This window comes from Rattus norvegicus, chromosome 6 (genome assembly GCF_036323735.1).
Source record: "Rattus norvegicus strain BN/NHsdMcwi chromosome 6, GRCr8, whole genome shotgun sequence".
In the NCBI taxonomy this organism is placed as follows: domain Eukaryota; kingdom Metazoa; phylum Chordata; class Mammalia; order Rodentia; family Muridae; genus Rattus; species Rattus norvegicus.
This window is the reverse complement of record NC_086024.1, coordinates 42,390,190-42,397,434: the sequence shown is the minus strand read 5'-3', so window position 1 is coordinate 42,397,434 and position 7,245 is coordinate 42,390,190.

The following is a 7,245-nucleotide window of genomic DNA, read 5'->3' as shown; positions in this document are numbered from 1 at the left end:
CAAGATAAGGAAATTATAATGCTCCAACAAGCACAAAGATAAATTAATAAGAAGCCATAAATGACACTTGCAAAATACTGACGACATTATGAAAAAGTCTATGAAACGGAGACATAGTAAAAAGGGAAAATTTTCATTCTAAAAGTAGAGAAAATATTTTCAAGATAAATAAGACTTTGTGCTTCCTCTGAGTTCCCTCGAATGTAAATGGTAGACTTAAGGAAGTTAGACTTTGGAGTTTGTATGTCTGTTTGGCATTTGTTCTTTATTCTGAAAAAAAGTCACATACAAATCTTTTAGTTTGCAAATATTTTGAAAGTGCTTATACATAGTAGAAATATAATAGATTTTGAAATACTGAAGACCACTCCCTTCACAATCCTTAAAGCTAATGGAGAAGGTAATTCTGCATGAGCAGTTTTTACAATATATCAAATGTTATCTGTGCCCATCAAGCTGAGAATCCTCTGCCTCTGCTTCCTTCAGCCCTCTTCCTCATAGCTTTTTTCTACTCTTGGCACAGGGATCAGACATATGTAGAGCTGTACAGAAAAACTGAAAACTGAATGTGCCCAGGGCAAACATCAACCCAAACCAGAAGCCAGCACTCTAGAAAATATTTCAATATTTCAATATTTCTTCTACTCTAGGCAGGTTATGTCTTTGGAACCTTCTTTTTTTTTTTTCATATTGCAAAAGTTAGCTATGATGTTACGTTTTGACAGACATGATAAATTTTTTTTTATTATTATTAACTTGAGTATTTCTTATATACATTTCGAGTGTTATTCCCTTTCCCAGTTTCCGGGCAAACATCCCCTCCCCCCTCCTCTTTGGAACCTTCTAAGTAGTAATAACAATTCAAAAAGGTTTTGGAAGTTGAGTGAACATTATCCTTTGTGGAAATATGCTTAAAATATATTCTTCATTGGGATTACTTTGTACTAAATCAAGTTTTCTCATCCTCACATGGGAAATGATCTAGGAACTTTCTAATGAAATAAAATATGTCCCAACTACCACACCTAGCTTCAGTGAGTCACAAGTGGTCCATAGGAACCTTCCTCTCCCCAAACTGTCTACACCTTTCTTCCTTTATCTGCCACTGCTCACATATCATGTCCTTGTCAGGATGCTATCATTGAGCATTCACCCCAAAACCAGAAAAAAATGTAGCAAAAATACAAACAACTTGGTTAGCTCAATATTCAATGTGTTCTCTGTGGCCAATGCTAAATGCCATTGATTAGGGTTAGTCACCCTAGCCAGACCAATGATTCCTTTCCTCATCCATAAGACATTTTGTAATAAAAAGTCAAAGCGAATGAAGTGAATGAATGTGAACCATAGAATAATGTTGACTGACAGCTGGCCATGATGCCTATGGTTGGAATCATAGCACTTGTGACCAAGGATCAAGAGAATGGAAACTTCCAGGTCAGCTGAGATAAATATAGACACCTCATTTCATTTAATTCAGTCCTTAAAACTTAGACAGAGTACCTACTTTTAACATTGATTGAATAATAAAACTGAATTTGTTTTATGATTAAAAATCATTAGAGGGGTTGGGGATTTAGCTCAGTGGTAGAGCGCTTGCCAAGGAAGCGCAAGGCCCTGGGTTCGGTCCCCAGAAAAAAATCATTAGAAAACTGAACAAAATATGTAAATGAAGAGATTTCAAATCTTGGAAAAGCAAATCAATTCCCACAGTGTCCCAATTGTCAACCAACAGGGGGCAGGAGAGGAGTGGAGACAAAATAAATCACCTGGTTCCTGGAGTATGTCCATGTGATTAGAGTTCACGAGTCAGAACACCAGAGAGCAGAAGGGTTCATACTCAGAGAGACATGGGGAGATCCAGAAGGTTATGAAGGCTACTTTGGGCAGTGTCTGAGGCTGATCAGAGTGTGTGCATGAAGAAGTAACCAAGAAGTCACCAGAAATGGGCTTGCCGAGAACTCCTGAGACACACAGAAGCCCAAAGAAAATGTGTATCTGCCACTGGGATAGAGAAGCCTCTTAACTAAACTCAGTATTGGGAAGAGTAGTACCTCTACCTAGATCACATCAACCCTAAAAAGAAAAGGCATTTCAGGTTTCTACCAGCAAAGCTCACAGACACATTAAATGAATCAAACTATTTCTGTGTACTTTGAATATGTCCAAGAAAAATGAAAAGGCAAAAATATTTAATATCTTCAAAATTCAGCATTCCATACCATAAGCTGTATAATTTATGGCATCCATTAAAATTGCAATTGGGCATGAATTTGAAAAATTAACCCACAGTGAGGAGAAAAAATAATCTTCAGAAACAACCACCAAATTATACAGATGTCAGACACCAAAAGACAAAGATAACAGCATACCCATGATACTCACCATACTTCTATAGGAATGCACGGGAGCAGAAAGGCAAATGTAATTCTATTTTAGTTAAAATAATTGTATAAAGATGGCAAAGTGAACATACTTGAAGACAACAAATACGGAACTAAAGAAGTTCAACAAATCTCGCAAAGCAAGCAGTGCCCATCCCATTCAAGTTACTGAACAGCAGATTCAGTGAAAATATGATCAGTCACAGGAGGCCAAAAGCATTCATGTACACGGGAAAGCAGCTAAGCACGTGGCAGTTATCTCTCCAGAAATAATACAAATCACCAAGGAAATGACAAAGGAACGAGGTTAAAGCTACTGAAGGGAAGAAACCGTCAGCCTAGAATTCCATATCTAGCAAAAATAATTTTCAGATCCAAAGGTGAAATAACAAGATTTTTAAATACATGACATCTGAGAAAATACATTGCCAGCAAACCAGCAAGAGGGATGCAAAAGTGAGGACTCTAGGGGTTGGGGATTTAGCTCAGTGGTAGAGTGCTTGCCTAGCAAGCTCAAGGCCCTGGGTTCGGTCCTCAGCTCCGGAAAGAAAAAAAAAAGTGAGGACTCTAGAAGAAGTTGTCAAGGCTTTTTAGAATCTTTTATTTATATCTGATGCAATGCCTAAGATGAAAAAATGGCTTAATATGAACTTTATTTGATTTGAAAATGTCTTTAAAAAATAAAAACAAAAAGCCCTACAATCATGATTTATTAGGGGGGGTTAACATTTGTACACATCAAAATATAATGACAACTAGTAATAAAGTCTAGAAAGGGGACAGGAAGCACACTGCTAGAAGATACTTATCCCACATAAAATATCACTCATAAAATATCCAACATGAAGTATGAGCTGTGTGTACTGCAGAGCTATGAGAAATAGCTTAAAATTAACAAAAGATCATGATCAAATCCAAAACGGAACATTATAGGGAATTCTTAAGAGATGCGGGTCAAAAGAAGACAGAGACAAAAAAAGAAAAAAAGAAAATAAAAGAGAGCAGAGGCAGGTAACACAAATGGAAGACTGGCAGATTCAAAGCCCATGAGAAACTGTCTTCTTAAATGTATCCTAGCTAATCACAAGAATTATAAATGGAGACTGAGTATGGGTGCAACTCAGTGGTAGAGGATTGCCTTGCTGCACAGGTTTGTGAGTATCATTTCTGTGATAGCAAAACGCAAATTCATGACAGAAATTCTCAAACTCAATAGAAAAGCAAAGACCAGATATTTTGCTGAACACACACACACACACACACACACACACACACACACACACACACACACACACACGCATCTCTAAGGCAGCAGAGGTTAACTATAGAAGCAATGAAACTCTGGACTTAGGGCGTAGGAGAAGGCTCAGGAAAATGTTTACCAGGCAGTCACGAGAGTTTGAATCCCCATATGCAATGGAAGGCTAGAGGTGTGAGCATATACATGGATTCCTGGAGCTCTTAGTTAAAGTAAAGGAAGGGACAGGCAAGGTCCTGGAGGTGTTCAGATGATCAGCCTAGAACATGCAACATAGTGGCAAACAGAGAGATCCTTACTCAAAGAAGGGGAAGCTGGAGACAGCAAAGGTTGTCCTCAGACCTCCACACTCATGCCATGGAATACCTACCCACACCCATACTTACACACAGAGCTACCCTCCACTTGTGTGTGTGTGTGTGTGTGTGTGTGTGTGTGTGTGTGTTTAAAATAGACAAAAAAGCTGGAGTGACAGTCTTAATATCAAGACAGTAATGTTAAGCAAAAATAAATTAAGGAATGAAGAAGATTATTTGAAGGCAAAGAGTATATAATAATTCTAAATATGAATGCCTAATAATAGAGATTTAGAACATATGAAGTTAAAGTTGATAAAAATCCTGTTCTGTTGGCTACCATTGTCAGAAATGAGCTATGGGAAATTGATACAGACCCAGTATATGCTAAAAGGTTAATACAATTGTATCAAGATCTTTTGGATAGTAAATTTGAGATTTTAGATGAAAGGAGTCAATTTCTTGAAAAAAATCAGAAAATTTTAGGAATTTTCTAATTGACAGAAAAGATACACATAATGGTAAGCATACAGAATTTAAACAAAGCCAATTATTATATACAGATAGAAAAAGCAGAATGTATATTCTGCCTATGGAATATATATCAGGATAGACTGCATTCTAACTCATAAGACAAATTTTGATTAAATTTAAAGGGAATGAAATAATACAAAATGTGTTTACTAACTATAGCAGAAGAAAATTAGAAATGAGAAGCAGACTAGGAAAAATCCCTAAATGTTCATACAAGGACAAAATTCAAAATAACACGGGTCAAAAATAGAATTGAATGCATTTTGAACTGAAAGTGTGGAAGCATGACCTACCAAACACCCTGAGATAAAGCTTAAGCAATACTCAGAGAAAACCCACTTCACTGAGCAACTATATCAGAAACATAGAAGCTGAGCTAAAAATGAAAAGAAGTGGAAAAGAGAACCAAATGAAATGTGAAAATGCCCCCAAAAGATGGCTCATCTAACAGGATGCACCAGCATAAGCTAAGAAGAAAGAATTATACTATGTCAGTGTGACACATATTCCTTTTTAAGAAGAGTGATACATGTGGCTGGCAGATCTCCAGAGCAGAGAGCCATTACCACTCAGCAGAAACTCACAGCAGGCTTTGACAGTCAGGGCACAAAAGGTGCTGTCACTTTGCGTGACTGTTAACATTTCCTCAATGTGGTTTGACAAGATTTAGTTTTCATTGACTTTGGGTTTGGGTTTGGGTTGGGATTCTGGGGGTGGTGGTAGATGTGTTTTTAGGCAAGGTCCTCCAGAGGGGGGTGGGAAACACAAGGAACAAGCTCAACCCCAAAGCTGCTGAGCCACTCTGAGTCACTAATTCTAAGTGAACTAGAACAAGCTCTCCTAACTGCAGTCTCATTGTAAAGCCAATGTCTCTCCTCAGAATCCTATCTACCATTTCAGAACATTCATACATAAAGCAGCATGGTCTCCAACTGAGCATGCCCAGGAACCTCAGTATGTTCATGTATGTTACCCATCTCTTCACTGTGCATGCATATCTTCAACAAAGCCCCTTGGCTCTTTAGCTCTGAGAAGCATTCCATTGGAAGTTATTCCTTCTTGTGGCAAATGTTAAGCCTCACCTTACATTTTTCTCCTATCTGTGCTTTATGCTCATCAAAGGGCAAAGCTACCCTGTTGTATTGTCAGGAATGAGCTGGGAAGAATTACTATAGATTCAACAGATGATAAAAGGCTAACACGGTCATATCGAGAAATTTAGGGTGATAAATTTGAGATTCTAGATGAAAGAAACCAATCTCCTGAAAAATATCAGCTCACTTAAAGCAGATATATTCAAAATGTTATAATTATACATAAAAAAAATTCCTGAAAAACTGTGAAGAAACCGTGCCCAGCTCTTTCTGTGGTTTTTCTGCATTGACTGACAACAAAACCTATGTGATTCCAAAGTGGAAAAGCTACAAATCTATGTCTGGTTTGAACATATATGAAAAAAAAAGTTTTACAAAAAACGGCAAATAGAATATTAAAAACTAATAATATGTGATGTATCCTTCCCAGTTGTTAAACCATCATGCCTGATGGAAGTAATTGAAAGAAGTAGACGCTCCTCTTGGCTTATAGTTTTAGAGTCTTCAGCTCATGATAACAAAGAAGGCACTGTGTCAAGAACAGTTTAGTTTGTGTTAATGGGAGCAGGGAGAAGAGGTACCATTCATAGTTGGCCAATCAAGAAGAAGAAACTGCAAGCTAGAGCTGGAAGTGTGTATAGCTGTCAAGGCCCACCACTGGGGACTTCCCTCTACTAGTGAGGACTCATATCCTACATGTTCTAAAAGCTCCCCAGACACCAACACCATGTGGTGACCAAGAGTTCAAATTCAGGTGCCTCCAGGAGACATTTTACATTCAAAGAACAAACGGCACTGAGGAAGAGGGATGCTGCTAAGGATCTTGTCTGAGTTGGCAGTGGAAAGTCTGTAATACCATTTGCTTTACAATACACATTTATAGCAAAAGAACATCATTTGAGCATCTCTAGAGACAACAAAAACAAAACCCAAGCCATCAAACCAAAAAACAAAACAAAACAAAAAGAGAAAAAAAAACCCTACACTTCAACAGAAGTCAATATCCATTTATAAAATCCTCAAGAACTAAAAGTAAAAGAGAAGTTTGTGTTCGGGGATATGTGTCTTCTACCAAAATCTGCAAGAAACATTGTACTTAGTGACATGGACTGAGTGCTTTCTCACATCAGACAGAAAGCAAATAAATAAATAAATAAATAAATAAATAAATAAATAAATAAATAAATAAATAAATAAATGCAAAATCAACACAAATATTCATTTTATAAAAAGATATTATAAAAAGATTTTAGTTGGGCTGGAGAGATGGCTCAGTGGTTAAGAGCACGGACTGCTCTTCCAGAGTTCCTGAGTTCAATTCCCAGCAACCACATAGTGGCTCACAACCATCTGTAATGGGATCTGATGCCCTCTTCTAGTGTGTGAAGACAGCTACAGTGTACTCATATTCATAAAATAAATAAATTAGTTTAAAAATGATTTTAGTTTTAATGAACTGACAAGGCAAGGAAACAAAACAAATCACAGAGGTTATGAATGTCTATGTAGGAAATCTATGGAAAGCATTCTATACCCAGCAATGTAGTGTCCTCACCATACAGGTAAAATTGACATGGTTGGAGAATATAAGATCAAAAAATAAAATGACACTAAAAATATAACTCAAGATGCTTAAAGATGTGGGATAATTGATAGTCAACACCTCTGAAACAGTTTTT